At 40.1% G+C, this 16,491-nt stretch overlaps 1 protein-coding gene across 11 annotated transcripts in view; it reads left to right on the forward strand.

Moving 5' to 3' along the window:
* The first annotated feature begins 5,769 nt into the window (after positions 1 to 5,769).
* Positions 5,770 to 16,491, forward strand: part of LOC102924168 (protection of telomeres protein 1-like) — a 69,682-nt gene continuing 58,960 nt past the window's right edge. For 4 of the 11 annotated variants that reach the window (XR_013046952.1, XM_076558712.1, XM_042266952.2 and 1 more), the window contains exons 1-3: positions 5,802 to 5,933; positions 6,745 to 6,931; positions 10,299 to 10,365. The gene's annotated coding sequence lies outside the window, so the exon portion shown is untranslated. Of the gene's footprint in view, positions 5,934 to 6,744; positions 6,932 to 10,298; positions 10,366 to 11,732; positions 12,007 to 12,514; positions 12,681 to 16,491 lie in introns of those variants that run through there. The other 7 variants (XM_006990873.4, XM_076558711.1, XM_076558708.1 and 4 more) reach the window with 6 other exon arrangements.

A 16,491-nucleotide genomic window follows, 5' to 3' on the forward strand; every position in this document is an offset into this window, starting at 1 on the left:
AGTGACAGTCCCATGGAAGGGGTCATGGTGAAAATCTCTCTAATTTGTGATGACACCCCATTGTGAGGTGATAACCCAGATTTTCTGTGCACCTAAATATCCCTGTCTTCTGAACCTGACTTCTAGGGTAGAGTTCATTTCACCAAAAACGATAACAACCTTTGCTGATGATGTCATGACATGTTTATCACATATCTTAGCCCCTGTTATATATATCTGCATGTTTTCTGGGATCACATTCACAAAGACTAAACAGACTCCATGTCCTTGCACCTCTTCTCAAATCTGAGAGAAAATGAATACCCTGGTGATGTGTAAATCTAATTACTCTTATCAATGAAAATCAGGAATCGGATATCAGGATAAAAACCTGAAAGATCAGAGAAGCAGGGGAGCAGCCACAATCACTTCCTACTTTTTCCATTCTTCCAGTTCAAAAGGGGAGAGATTCTGTCTTTGCCCTGCCTTATCACTTCCTGTTTCCTCTCTGTCCCGACCTTCAGACATCTATGGTTAACTAGTGACTAGCTCTGCCCTCTGACTCCAAGCAAGCTTTATTTGTCAGAGCACAAAGTATCATATAATATTTCCCCCTTTTTGTCTGAATAAAAAGTGAGGATTTCAACTAACAGAAAAACTATAAGCAATAAGTACAATAAGTATATACAAGTATATACAGGCAATAATTGCATTGACAATGTCTAGTCCATTAGCATTTGACAAATTCAAAGAAAATACTCCATTATCTATCCTATCTTGGTGTTTACAAAGTGTTGTACCTAATTCATTTTCTATCCTAACTTGCATTACCAATCCAAAACTATCTTTTTATGTCTCTAAACTTTATAAACTTTACACCTCTTTTGTGAGTGTCTTTTCTGAATTTGTTAAAAATGAAAACTATAAAAATTAACTATCTGATTTCAACTCCATCAGACACCTGAGAAGCATATGATATTACCTGAGTAAGCAGGAAATCCAGAGTGAACAACTTCCAAAATTAAGAAATGACAGAAACAGCTAGCTGCCTGGACAGTCACCCTAGGTTCCTCTGCAACATCAGAGCATCCATCTTCAGCCTGCGAGCCTAGAATATCTGACAGACTTTTCTGTGAAGCATGATTTTTGAAGGATGGTCCCACCTTGTCCTGGCAAGGTTCAGCATTCACTTTCTTTTGTGTCCTGCTTGTCCAATTTGGACAGCATATTGTCAGCAGTAAAGGCAAGGGAAGTTTCTTGCCTAAAGGACAACTTTTACCACAAAGGAAGCAAACTCCATACTCAGTTTTTTCAATGCCTATCATCTTTTCTGAAGTAGATTGGTTCTGCCAGGGGCAAGCATGTTTCATTGTCATTTAAAAAAAAGTTATATTATTAAAACATCTTAAATGTCATATTCCGTAGATCTCTGAAGTGTTTGAAGACCACTGATCTATCTAGAATATATCTCTGTCTTTGAAAACTTATCTAACACGACTACAAATTTGATAGTAGTAGGTGACTAAATACTAAGCTGCATTTTTTTTTCATTTTACATACCAACCACAGATCTGCCTCTTCTTTCCTCCCACCCCCTATCTTTCTCCCCCCAACCCACTCCCTATTCCCTCCTCCAACAAGGTAAGACCTCCCATGGGGACTCAGCAGAGCCTAGTACATTCAATTGAGGCAGGTCCAAGCTCCCTCCCTGCATCAAGGCTGTGTAAGGTGTCCCTACATAGGTAGTTCATGCACCAGGGATGGATCCTGATTCTACTGTCAGGGGACTCCTAGAGCAGGTAAAGTTATACAACTGTTTACTTATGCAGAGGGCCTAGTCCAGTTCCAAGGAAGCTCCACAGCTGTTAGTCTAAAGTTCAAGAATTCCTACTAGCTTGGTTTGGTTGTTTCTGTAGGTTACCCCATAAAAATCTTGATACCTCATGCTCATAGAATCTTTCTTCTCTCTCTTCTACTGGACTCCTGGAGCTCTGCCTGGTGCTTGGCTGTGGATCTCTACATTGGCTTCCATCAGATACTGGATGAAGACTCTATCATGACAGTTAGGTTATTCACCAATCGGATTACTGGGATAAGCCAGTTCAGGCATCCTCTTCATTATTGCTAGTAGTCTAAGGTCGGGTCATCCTTGTAGATTCCTGGGAAGTTCCCTAGCACATGGTTTCTCCCTTTTCCCATGATGTCTCCTTCTATCATGGGATCTTATTCATTGCTCTCCCACTCCATCTCTGTTCCAGCTTGGCCATCCAGTTCCCTTATATTCTCGTCCTCCATCCTCAACACTTTATTGTCCCCCTAGCCCTAGTTTACTCATGTAGATCTCATCTATTTTCCCTTTCCAGGATAATCCATGCATCCCTCTTAGGGTTCTCCTTGCTAGCTAGCTTCTCTGGAGCTGTAGTTACAGTCTGGTTATCCTTTGCTTTACATCTAGTAACCACTTATGAGTGAGTACATACCATGTTTGTCCTTCAAAGTCGGGGTTACCTCACACAGGATGATATTATCTAGTTCCATCTGTTTGCCTGCAAATTTTATGATGTCATTGTTTTTTACCCTGCATTTCTTTAGTATCCTAAATAGTTTATAACAATAACTTTCAAGGACTAGAAATTTATATTACACTGTTAAATTAGCTGTATAGGTACCATACCTTAAACAAGAGTAGAAATGTGGCAGTGAGCTTAACCTGGCCTTCCTCCTCTCTATGCTCTGGCCAAGGTGACTGTGGGAATGTTGAGTGTCAACTGCAATTCAGGTTTCCTTTTGCACTTAGATTAGGGTGCGAGTTGGTCCAAGAGCTCCCTCTTGGCTACACACTGCAATGACCATAAGCTTAAAACTTTGAGCCCCCAGCCATTGGAGCCCAAGGGACTGGAAAGCTGCCTCTTCCTCCACCCCCTCACCAAGAAAACAGCCCCTTGTGATACCAGTGAAAATTAGACTCATAAGCCCATCATGCAATGATTGGGAAAATTTAAGGCCCCATCTCTGGACTGGGCAGACCAAGTCTCTAGATGACTGGTCACACTGGTGGAAGCCCAGGAACTGTAGACTAGTGTCTGTGGAGCCCCCATGGGACTGGACTAGGCCCTCTGGATACGGAAGATGGTTGTTTGGCTCAAACTGTTGGGGGGCGGGCACCCAGACAGGGGGATCGGGATCTATCCCTGGTGCATGGGCAGGCTTTTGGGGAGCCCAGTGTGGGTGGTGTGATGCCTTGTGCAGCCTTGGTGCAGTGGGGAGGGGTTGGACCTGCCTAGGCTCAGTGTGTTGGGCTCTGCTGACTTCCCATGGGAGACCTTGATTTGGGGGATGTGGGGAATGTGGGATGGCTTGGGAGGGAGGGCTATGGGGTGGGTGGATGGAGGAGATGGGATCTGTGGGTGGTATGCAGAGTGAGTAGAAAATTTCTTAATAAAGAAAATTTTTTTAAAAAAGAAATTTTTAATTCATTTTTCATACCAATCACATATCCCCCTGTTCCCTCCTCCCATCCCTCCAGCCTTCCCCAACAACCCACCCCCCATTCCTTCCTACAAGAAGGTAAGGCCTCCCATGGGAAGTCCACAGAGCCTGGCACATTCTATAGAGGCAGGTCCAAGCCCCTCCCACACCTCAAGGCTGTTCGAGGTGTCCCAACCATTTTTTTGTTAACCAAAACCTAAAATAAAAAATATTCCTAGAACTCTGAAGAGTAAAAATTATATGCTGTAAATATTTTTAACCTAAAATTACATAAGCAAGTGAATACTTATATCAGAGTAACTACTGTCTCACTGGATATTTCTAGTTCCATGCTTGATTCTCTCCATACCTGCACCACTTCAGACAGTTCTTATAAGTAATTTTGTGGTTCTAAAGTTTGAAACCCAAAATTTAAGATTTGGCTTTCTATAAACATCAATGTTCTTTGAGTGATATCTAGAAATTACTCTAATATCATCCAGTCTGACAGAGTAAAGCAGCACCTGATTTACAAAGTGCTATGATCAACTTAGAGAAATCTGATCCCATCTCCACCTGCCTGCCCCCAGTCCACTCACAAAATCTATTCTATTCCTCCTTCCCAGGGAGATCCATGCATGCCCTTGAGTTTTCTTGTTATGTAGCCTCTCTGAGTCTGTGGATTATTGCATGATTATCCTTTACTTAACAGGTAATGGCCACTTATAAGTGAGTACATATCATATTTGTCTTTGTAGGTCCAGGTTACCTCACTCAGGATGATATTTTCTAGTTCCATCCATTTGCCTGCAAATTTCATGATGCCAATTTTTAACAGCTGAGTAGTAGTACTCCCTTGTGTAAATCTACCACATTTTTTATCCATTCTTCAGGTGAGGGGCATCTATGTTGTTTCCAGTTTCTTTCCATTGATCAACTTGTCTGTGCTTATGTCAATATCATGTAGTTTTTACTACTTTAGCTCTGTACTACAGCTTGAAATCAGGGATGGTGATACACAAACCTAGACACATTAAGAACAGGGAATCTCAATTGAAGAATAGCTACCATCAGCTTGGCCTATAGGCATGTATCTATGGCATGTTCTTAATTAATGATTGATATGAGATGACCTTACTGCTAATGGACTGAGTGGGAAGTTGTTCTGAGAGTTATAAAAAGGAGGACTGTGGTGATATATTGTGTACCCTAATAAAAGAATAATGGACCTTCATTTTCATCAAGATGATTTCTATATTTTTCCCACTTCCTGAAAAAAAATGAGTGAACATATTGAATACATGAGATTAGATTTAAACTAATAGGAGAATGTTTTGACAAAGATACAAAATGTTATTTTGTTAAAAATGCATTTGAAGCCGGAGGTGGTGGCCCACCCCTTTAGTCCTAGCACTTGGGAGGCAGAGCCAGGCGGATCTCTGTGAGTTCTGGGCCAGCCTGGTCTGCAGAGCGAGATCCAGAACAGGAACCAAAACTACACACAGAAACCCTGTCTTGAAAAACAAAACAAAAAACAAAAAAATGCATTTGAACCTGAAACAAATGGTTCCTAATTCCTCCAAATATTCATGATAAAAACTTGTGAAGCATACACACTTTTGTTCAGCTTTCTAGAATCCAAAATTATTCATTATAAAGTTTCTAAAAGTATGACAATTTTTGATCACTCAAAAATACAGTCCAGAAAGAAAAATCTTCAGGCTAACGAAGTGCTCTCTGTTGTGTTCAACTTGCCTCCAAATCGCATAAATAACCCTAAACTGCGAAAATAACAACCACATAACATTGTTATTTTTGTGTATTTTTTTTTTTTTTTTTTTTTTTGGTTTTTCGAGACAGGGTTTCTCTGTGTAGCTTTGCGCCTTTCCTGGAACTCAGTTGGTAGCCCAGGCTGGCCTCGAACTCACAGAGATTAGCCTGCCTCTGCCTCCCGAGTGCTGGGATTAAAGGCGTGCGCCACCACCGCCCGGCTATTTTTGTGTATTTTTTACACTTCCGTAAAATATGAATTTGGGTGCATAACTTAGAAGGTGAATAAAAGCTGCTGCCCGGAGAACTTCAGTAAACTAAAAAGAATCTGGACTCTGTTTCCTATTGGCTTTAGGATTTATGACTCTTAAAAGCAAGCCCTTCTAGCACTTGTGGTGTTTCCCCTGAGCGCCCCAGAGGTCCACTAGGGTAGTGGAAAGAGGAGCACAGCTCAACCTGCTTTGCTGTGAGGACTTGGGAGGAGCTTGGCCGAGGCCCCGCCTCCTAATCTGGTTAGCGCTGGGAAGCGGGGCCAGCCCAGTGAGTGCTAGTGCAGTGCGCATGCGTGTGCCCAGGCGGGCTCCGGAAACCACGTCTGCGTGGTTTGAAACGGTTGTCAGGTTTCCGGGTGGCTTGTGAGTGAGAGAACTCAGGGGTAGACGTGGCTGTTTTGTCCCTTCATGATATAACGGGGGTTGTTTAGTTCCATATTTGAGGTATTGTGCCGAAAATGCGTGCTGTTTCGCCGGCGGCGTTTACCCGCTGTCTTCAGCATTTTCGGGGGGGGGGGGGGGGGACGCGAGGCGAGTGGCTCCAGGTACCAGCCCAGGTGCAGATCAATGGTTTGGGAACGTGGGTCCCCACGCATTAAAGTGGTGATGTTAGTGGGTGGCCCTCGCAAGAAGTTTCAGAAGAAAGATTGAACCTGGTGCACAGTTAACATCAGTTGTCGTTTCTCGGTTATTTACGATTTCGAGGAGGAGGCACCTAATATTCTTGGAATGAGGAAGCTTTTGGTTCAGTGCGCATACACAAACTTTTAAAATTCCAAGGGTATAACAAAACGGAAACCAAATTAGTTCCGCCCCATTGCCTGTATATTTTAAAATACCGTACCGTGGCGAAGTTAGTGAAACTTTCACAGATGTTTGTTGTTTTGAGACAGTGTCTCTGTAGCATTTGCTGTCTTGAAATAGTGTATGTAGACCATGCTGTCCTTGAACTCACAGAGATCTGCCTGCTTTTGACTCGTGCTAGGATTAAAGGCGTGAGCCACTATCTCCGGTTACAGATCTTAAAACTAGCTTTTAGGAGTACTTTTAGTACAAAAGCTAAGTGAAGAGTAGTTCCCTTAGAAGCGTGCTGTTTATAATTGCAGTAAACCCGTGAAGGTGGATGTTCTTCTAATACCTCCAACCCAGTACTGAATTGACTTATTAAAGAAAGCAAAACCAAAATTATGTCAAAGATATTTAAGGCAAATTATGAGCTATACTTTGAATAAAATGTTACTCTTTGTGTTCTCAGCAGCAAGTATCAGCTTGAAGGTTCTATTTGAATTTTCTTTGGACATCATTATGAAGCAGAAATGTTGCCACTTCAATTACTAAAGGAATTCAAAGGGTTACCGGAAGTTCAGCTACTGAATAAATTACAGAAACTAACTTTTAGATCTCTACAGTCAGGATTTGATTATAGCAAGATGTATATCCAGGTAAGTTTGTTAACTCAGAATGCATTTTCCTCCTAGAAACTATGCACATATTTTATGTTTAGTATCTTTGTGAGAGCACTTAAGATAGGTGTTTTTTTGTTTTGTTTTTTTTTTTTTTTTTTTTTTTTTTTGGTTTTTTCGAGACAGGGTTTCTCTTGTGTAGCTTTGCGCCTCTCCTGGAACTCACTTGGTAGACCAGGCTGGCCTCGAACTCACAGAGATCCGCCTGCCTCTGCCTCCCGAGTGCTGGGATTAAAGGCGTGCGCCACCACCGCCCGGCTTGTTTTGTTTTTTTGCCATTACAATTGAGACTGAATATTTCTATGCTAATTTATGATTTTCCAGCTTTCACTTAGCAAACATTTATTGTTTTGTGATGCACTAGAATATGTTTCTGAGGTACAAAGATAAATAGATCTAGTCACCATACTAAAGGTGATCTCTAATTTTAATTAATAATAAGCAATAGCACTTTGATACGTGAACATAAGAGAATTTTTGTTTCTGATGTGTTAGATTATGGGAGATGAATGGGACTTTCGGGGTAACTGTATTTTACTTTCTATGGGATGATGAGAATAGTCGTGTGTGCTGAGGAATTTGGATGCTACAGTAATGATGTGGGAGTCTCACACCAGATATGAGCAGGAGAAAGACATGACTCACTTTAAGTTTAAACCACTCTGCCTCGTGCACAAAGAATATATGGTACAGATATGGTATAGCAAATGAAGTGGAAAAAACCCAGTTAGGCAGTGGCAATAATGCAGATAAGTGATGGTAACTGATTTTCATTAGTGTAGAAGGGACAATGGAGTAGGTGGGTAGAAAAAAATAGTAATCTAATGCTAATAATAACAAACAGCATTTATTGAGTATTTTCTCTGCGCCTGGTGGCTTCTTAGGTATTGTGTACATTAACTCATTTAATTATCACAAAACTTTATGACATTGGTGTTTTATACCTTATTTATACGCTTGGAGGTCGCTCGCTACATTTCAGAAGGGTTAAGTGATTTTCCTGAGGTCAGATAGCTTATAAGTGGTAGAGGTGACATTTAAATCTAGATAGTTTGTTTCAGACTTGAGATAAAATCTAGAGTTAAAAGGCCTTGGAGAATGGTTAGACTAGAGAGGCAGTGAGGTCAGGAAGCTTAACTGTCTGTAATTCCTAGCCATGCCTTGCAAGATAAGTGGAGATACACATTTAAGCCATTAGTTCAAGTCTCGATATGTAGGAGAGATCTTTGTGTGGACCATCTTGACCTTCACCTAACTGTAGGCTTGGGCTTGGCTCCTCTGTCCTTTTCCAAATAGGAGTAGAAGGTGGTTTTTGTTTTGTTTCTTTCTGTTCTCTTTTCCAGCCACACTGGGTTTTCACAAAATTCACAGGCTTGTTTCTCCACTCTTCACATTGTGAGGCCTTTGTTCTGAATGACTGATCTGGTAGTTAGTGGTTAGCAGCTCCTAGGTGCCCTGTATTTTTCTAAAGACGGTTCTTGTCCCCAACAATCTGTTAAATGTATTCTGTAAGTTTTCTCACAGGTACTAGGCAGTGTCTGCCTTTTGCTTTAGGTGAAGCATGTCTCACTAAAGAATCTGTTTCCTCTGTTCTCTGGTAGTTTATTGCCTTGGACCTCCAAATTTAGTGGGTCAAGGAGAGTTTTAAAATTTTGCAAGTTGTCCAGCTGTTTGCTGTTATTATTCCTTCTGAGTCTTGCATTGTCTACACCCTTAGTTGGTGATGAATTTTTTTTTAATGTTTTGCTTTTTGTTTTTGTTTTTTGAGACAGTGTCTCTCTCTATAGCTCTGGGTGTCTTGGAACATGCCCAGGATCTGCCTGCCTCTGCCTGGGATTAAAGAAGTGCACCACCACATCTGGCTTACGGTGACTGTTTTATGAATTGTCATGGTTTCTGTCTTATCAGTAGACTTGAAGCCTTTTTTTTTTTTTTTTGGTTTTTCGAGACAGGGTTTCTCTGTATAGCTTTGCACCTTTCCTGGAACTCACTTGGTAGACCAGGCTGGCCTCGATCTCACAGAGATTCGCCTGCCTCTGCCTCCCGAGTGCTGGGATTAAAGGCGTGCGCCACCACCGCCCGGCCTAACTTGAAGCCTTTCTGATAGCTATGTTAAATTTTGGAATGTAATGTGGAAGAGTATTGATGTAGCATCAACTTTTAAACCTTTTTTCTATAAATAAAACAGATACCCCTATGGATGTTTACAAAGAGTCCATGGTGTGTGTGTGAGAGAGAGATTTAAATATGAAAGCCAAAAGAAATTAAGAAAAGTATTGTGAGGAAACACTTTATTCTGTTTGTACTTTTGACTAGATAATTATGTTGTTTTTTTTTAAGTCGAGAGACTAAATTGTACTTGTTTCTTGGTGTATTGACCTGGCCTTATTTTCCTGATTTATGAGTTTTTCATTTCACATTTGGAATTTTCTTCTTTCTTAAATTGCCGTGGGTTTCAAAAATTAAGCTTTATTTTATTTTGTTAAGAGATAGTATTATGAGATGAAACAAAGCTTGGAAAAATTGATGAACTTCACTGTTACTCTGTAACTTAAGTAAGGATAAAAAAATCAAGCTATGAACCATACTTTTTTGTTTGTTTGTTTGTTTTTTTGAGACAGGGTTTCTCTGTGTAGCTTTGTGCCTTTCCTGGATCTCGCTGTGTAGACCAGGCTGGCCTTGAACTCACAAAGATCTGCCTGCCTCTGCCTCCCGAGTGCTGGGATTAAAGGCGTGTACGTATTTTTAGGTCCTCAGATTTTTTTCTTAGATGACTTAATATTTACTTGAGCTTGGTATATTCACTTCCTGAAAGGATGGTCCAAATGAAATTCAGAGAAAGATTCTCTAAAGATGAATGAAGGTAATAGACTAGCATTGTAACCTAGAACATGCTTGTAGTAAACTGTGAATGTATTCAAAGAAGACTAGGGCAGTGCAAGTTTTTAAAGGCAAATGAGCATGCTTTCTGAAGATGGCCATAATCCTCAACCATAGTTATTAGCAGCAAGGGTGTCATCAGTCCAGACTTGCACATATGAAGGGTGTGTGTGTGTGTGTGTGTGTGTGAGTGTGCATGCGTGTGCGTACACCTGAGTACTCCAATGATCTCTGCAGGGCTTAGGCTGCAGCAGAGACATTCGTAACAGTAACTCCCTGGTAGTAGTTTGTGAGAACGTTCTTCAGAACCTCCAAGTGGCTTTATGTGTTTTGTTAGTATTCTGAAAGTTTTCTCAGAAGATAAAAAAAAAAAATCAAATGCTTTAAGTTCTGTTCTGACTTTTGCATATATATATATATGTTGTTAGAAACAGTCTTCTTTACTAACCTTTTCTCTCCATTTCAGGGAAAACTCTCAGTTATGTCTTTAACATATGGAAATAAAGCTGCTGTTTTGAAGATTAGACCTTAAGGTATGTGGTGTACATACACTGTATTTCTGCTTAGCTTTTTACTTGTCCTCTAGAAATAGGTAACTTTTTAGATGTGTATTTCACAGGGACACACACATGTATGAGTGATTTTAGTAGATAATGCATTCATCATGGTGTAGACAATGTCTATATAAGGTAAAGCTTCTTTTGCCTTTACTAAAGCTTTGCTGCAGTGTCTCTCTAAGCCTCCTCTCATTTCTTTCATAGATGAAATTCCTTTTGAAAGAACCTTGAAGTAGGCATAAGATGTCCCAAGACCAAGTTTTCAACACAAAGGAGATTTATTCACCCTAGAGTGGCAAAGGACAGGAAATAAGAGACAAAGATAGGAGATAGAAGGCAAGGGACGAAAGACCGCCTCTGGATAGAGAAGAGACAGACTATAGGCAAATGGCAGTTTATAAAGGGAAAGGGGGAACTCCTGTGTAAGGATGATTTGGTTTGTTTTGATTGGGCATGTTAATTAGGATAGCCAAAGGGGGGCTTTTGATTGCTGGACTTACATGCTTTGATAGCTGGACCTTGGTAGTCAGCCTCAGTTTAGAAAGGGGCCAGATAAGGGAACGGACCTTGGTGGCCAGCTTTAGGATTGTAATCTAATGGTTTAACCAGCCAGAGGAATGGGAGGGAAGGGTAAAAGGTAAAAGCCATTGGTGACATGTTTGCCATGCTTGGGCTCTTCACCTTTCCTCTCATATCCAGGCTGTTGCAGTAGCTAACTCTCCTTTCTGTTTGTACTTTAACGAACTTGACCTAATCCCCTTAGTAACTTTGTTAAAAGTTTGATTTTAATATATAACTTACATCGATGCCTTCATAGAGGGAGAATTCTCTCTTTGTTATTGCTCAAATAATTCTGGCAACCTAGGAAGAGTACCTTGGGCATTTAGATGCTTCCAGTCCATCTCATTTAATGGCTATAATTGCTTTAGATGGTCTTGAGCAGTGAATGGAAGCCAGACTATGAACTACAACTATTAAAAAACCACCAGTGGAATAGACACTGTTATTAGCACTGGGCATGCAGTGGTGAATCAGACTTAATGATTGCTTCCTGGAGTCATATAGGAGAGAAGATATGAAATAAATAATTATAAAAAAATTATGGGCCGGGCGGTGGTGGCGCACGCCTTTAATCCCAGCACTCGGGAGGCAGAGCCAGGCGGATCTCTGTGAGTTCGAGGCCAGCCTGGGCTACCAAGTGAGTTCCAGGAAAGGCGCAAAGCTACACAGAGAAACCCTGTCTCGAAAAACCAAAAAAAAAAAAAAAAAAAAAAAAAAAAAAAAAAAAAATTATGTAGGATATTGCTGGGGGCCAGCCCTGGTGGTTGGCTGGTTCCAGAGAGGATACACGTGTTGTATGGTATTTTGTTTATGTTCTGACAAATGAAGCTTGTCTGAAGATCAGAGAGTGGAGCAAGCACTAGTTAACCATGGAGGCCATACAGTAGTGGCCCACACCTTTAATCCCAGCACTTGGGAGGAAGAAGCAGGAAGATCAGGAGTTCAAGACCACCCTGGGCTACATGAGGTTGGACCATCTAAAAGAGAAACAGAGCTTGGCAGTGGTGATGCATGCCTTTAATCCCAGCACTAGGAAGGTAGAGACAGGAGTATAAGGTGGGTAGACACAGGATCTCACCTGTCCATTCAGTCTGAGGATTCAATTCATAGAAAGACTAATTAGCATCACACCTCATACAAGGAGTAGGCGAGGGAAGGATTGAGCCAGGCTGTAGATATTGTGAAAATCATGCAGCCTGACTGATTGGCAGTCAGAGTACTTCTTTACTTAAACGGAATTCAGTAATCAATGATAGATTCATATTCCTTCAAAACATAGATAATTTCTGTCCCCAGATACATGTTTAACTTCCTCTTACATATCTAAGTTTAATCGTCATTAAACCGTGATAGAACAGAGTTATCTTTTTTTTTATCCTCTCTTCTCCCTATGTTATCTTCCTGTTCCATTCCTATCTTCCCCAACTCCACCCATAAAATCTCCCAGGGAGATCCTTGTGTCCCTCCAAGTCCCTTCCCCTATGCCCAACTGCAATAGATTATAGCATGGTTATCATTTAGTTAATGTCTAATATTCATATGTCTCATATTTATCTTTGAACAGAGTTATCTTTTACAGTCATTTTCCCTCATCAACCCCATAATCCAACTTCTGCTAGACAGAAAGAAAATCTCCAAGCTAGCCCAGGCAGATTGCCATGTCCCAAGCACTATATTATTAACTCCTAATGGTCAGAATGCCAATTGTCAATAGACCCAAGAAAACTCAGGTCAATGCTGCTGCAGTTATTATTCAGTTTTTGCCATAATACAATATTTACATTTTATATATTTTAAATTTAGGGAATTTATTTTTATTTTTTTTTTTTTCAATAATTGAGTAAAACTGAAATTTATTATATGCCACAGTCATCCTAGGGACCTCCATGCTATATATATAGCCTCTATGGTTCTATGGGTTGTGGTCTGATTGTTCATTTTATATCTAGAATCCACCAATGAGTGAGTACATACCATAACTGTCTTTCTGGGTTTGGGTTACCTCACTCAGGATAATTTTTTCTAGTTCCATCCATTTGCCTGCAAATTTCATGCTTTCATTGTTTTTCTCTGCTGAGTAGTACTCCATTGTGTATATGTACCACATTTTTTTCATCCATTCTTCCGTTGATGGGCATCTAGGTTGTTTCCAGGTTCTGGCTATTACAAATAGTGCTGCTATGAACATAGCTGAGCATGTATCTTTATGGTATGTATCAGCATTCTTTGGGTATATGCCCAAGAGTGGGATGGCTGGGTCTTGAGGTAGTTTGATTCCTAATTTTCTGAGAAACCGCCATACTGATTTCCATAGTGGTTGTACAAGTTTACATTCCCACCAACAGTGGAGGAGTGTTCCCTTTGCTCCACATCCTCTCCAACATTGGTTGTCATTGGTGTTTTTGATCTTAGCCATTCTAACAGGTGTAAGGTGGTATCTCAGAGTCGTTTTGATTTGCATTTCTCTGATGATTAAGGATGTTGAGCATTTCTTTAAATGTCTTTCAGCCATTTGTAGTTCCTGTTTTGTGAATTCTCTGTTTAGCTCTTTAGCCCATTTTTTAATTGGACTGTTCAGTGCTTTGATGTCTAGTTTCTTGAGTTCTTTATATATTGTGGAGATCAATCCTCTGTCAGATGTGGGGTTGGTGAAGATCTTTTCCCAATCTGTTGGCTGTCTTTTTGTCTTATTGACTGTGTCTTTTGCCCTGCAAAAGCTTCTCAGTTTTGAGAGGTCCCATTTATTAATGGTTGTGCTCAGGGTCTGTGCTGTCGGTGTTTTATTTAGGAAATGGTCTCCAGTGCCAATGTGTTCAAGAGTGCTTCCTATCTTCTTTTCTATTAAGTTTAGTGTAACTGGATTTATGTTTAGGTCCAGGATAGCTAAAAGAATCCTATACGATAAAGCAACCCTTGGAGGCATCACCATCCCGGACCTCAAACTCTACTATAGAGCTATAGTAATAAAAACAGCTTGGTACTGGTATAAAAACCGACATACGGACCAATGGAATCGAATTGAAGACCCTGACATTAATCCATGCACATATGAACACCTGGTTTTTGACAAAGGAGCCAAAAATATACAATGGAACAAAGAAAGTATCTTCAACAAATGGTGCTGGCATAACTGGATGTCAATATGTAAAAGATTACAAATAGATCCATATCTGTCACCATGCACAAAACTCAAGTCCAAGTGGATCAAAGACCTAAACATAAATCCAGTTACACTAAACTTAATAGGGAATTTATTTATGTCTCTAATCCTGTCATTCTTTTGCTTCTTGGTCATATGATATAGTGGCTCTGTGGGAGCTAATATTTCTAAGAAAGGGAGTTCGTGACACCTCATTCTTTTATTATCTTTCCACATCATTCTTTGCCATCTGTATAAACCCCTGTGTAGGGCAGATGTAACTTCAGCCAATCTAACTTTGTTGCTGTGTATGCCACATAATCTCCTGTATATAATGTTCTGATTATCTTGTTCCTGAGTAAGTACAGGGGCAGATGTTTCAAGAATATCTCAGAGCCCAATAAAGAGATCTCTGGCTTCTTTATGTATGTCAGAAGCTCCAAGGCATAATGAAGACCTTCAAGTAGATAAGGATGTCTTCCCTAAAAGTGGGAGGGATAGTATGCTCAGGACTTTTCAGGGGAAGCTAAGAAGCAGTACTCCTGAGAGTAGGCATAAATGATTCATAAGAAGTTTTCCATCAATTCAGTATCCCCAAATTGTATAAATATTAAAAGCCTCCAAGCGTGCAACCTGTGAAGATCAAAACCAAAAGTGTCATGGCTTTGCTGGATTCTTATCATGCAGCTGTGCTGGCTTTATGACTTTTGCCATTCCTATCAGATATGGCTGTGCCAGGATATGAGTATGGTCTTGACAAAAAACAAGTTTATGGCCCATAAAGACATACTCAAAATAAATTTTCGGAAGCAATCTATGTATCTACTCTATTCATTAAGTAAAAAGGATTGATAGAAAATTGAAACTTGTCTGTTTGGGGATTTCTAGTAGTTAGGTTTGGTAAATGACCATTAAGTCTACTGTAAAGTTCAGGCAGGGCAGAGAGCAAATAAATAGAAGGTATAGTTATGGACTATTTGTGAAATTGCAGAGCAGACATTCATTAGTGAAGAAAACAAGAAATGAGTATAGTATAACGTAGGATAAACACCAATTATTTCAGGCCATCCAGGTCTATTTCATTAAGCCATTGAGTTTTATCAGATAGACACACCATGCCTATGGGAAAATGAACAAGTCATCATCAGAGTTTTTACAAAGGAAACACAAACTTGTAATTAGTATCTAATCCAGAAGAGATAGTATGAGGACAACTCTTCTAGTCCTGTGCTCACAAGGATAATAATGTGCTTGTGGTCCACAGACTCATTTGTTTTCCTTTGCGTTTCATAGCATCACATCTCTCACAGACATAGCATAGCTACAGATGGGTGATAGACCCCTTCCTGGACAGAGAAAATGCTGACCATAGTGAATGGAGAGTTCTGGAAGTGGGCATCAGGCCCAGTGCACAAGAGACTTTTATATGGTACATACTAAAAGTAGAAAGAGGCTGAAGCCCAGGAATTTTATTGATATCTTTTATTTGTTTGTTTGTTTTTTTCAAGACAGGGTTTCTCTGTGTAGTTTTGGTCACTGTGTAGAATAGGCTGGCCTCGAACTCACAGAGATCCGTCTGGCTCTGCCTCCCGAGTGCTGGAATTAAAGGCGTGAGCCACCACTGCCCAGCTTTTATTGATATCTTAAGAATTTGTTGCTAAAATTGAATCAATAAAGTTAGTAATATAATGCAACAGATAAAAGCCTGGCCATTTCTGTTTAGGGAAGACATGAAGTAAAAGAGAATGAAAGAAAATTAAGGAGAATGACCTTATAGCTAAAAACAAAAGTGAAAGAAGAGTCCCTGTTTGTACTGGTGTTAAAATACAGAGTTCTTATGTCAAATATCCTGGATCAATTCTTAGGTCTGACCTGCTAGATATTGATACATGTTAAGAGATTTTGCATTACTGATAAAGCCTATCTCAGTGTGCTGTCTCTAGATTTAGTTTCATTTAAATTCTGTTTTTACTACTGTTATGGCATCTGCTGCCTCATTATATGCACTCACTCACACTGCTCATTTACATAAGTAGAGGGGTAGTTTTAGAAGTCTCACTAAATACAATTGTCTGAGCAATGTAGTTAGTGCCCTTTCGATCCATGGAGCGGGCATTGCAGCCATCCGTGACTATCCTGTATCTGTAAGTGATAGAGGCTCTTAAGGAAGGTTGTAGTCTGTTTCACATCTTCAGTAAGCATTAAACAAGTTTAGGTAAACCTGGCTCTACTTATAGATGTGCCTACCATTTATTAAAACATTCTATGAATGTGCACTTATGATGTTCAGAGTTATACATATTTACTGATTGAAGGAAAAATATTTTCCCATGTTGGACACCATTGCAGTGTCTGGATTTGTAGTCTTGTCAATAGCAAGCAGAGGTAATAAACACTGCATA

This window comes from Peromyscus maniculatus, chromosome 22 (genome assembly GCF_049852395.1).
Source record: "Peromyscus maniculatus bairdii isolate BWxNUB_F1_BW_parent chromosome 22, HU_Pman_BW_mat_3.1, whole genome shotgun sequence".
NCBI lineage: Eukaryota > Metazoa > Chordata > Mammalia > Rodentia > Cricetidae > Peromyscus > Peromyscus maniculatus.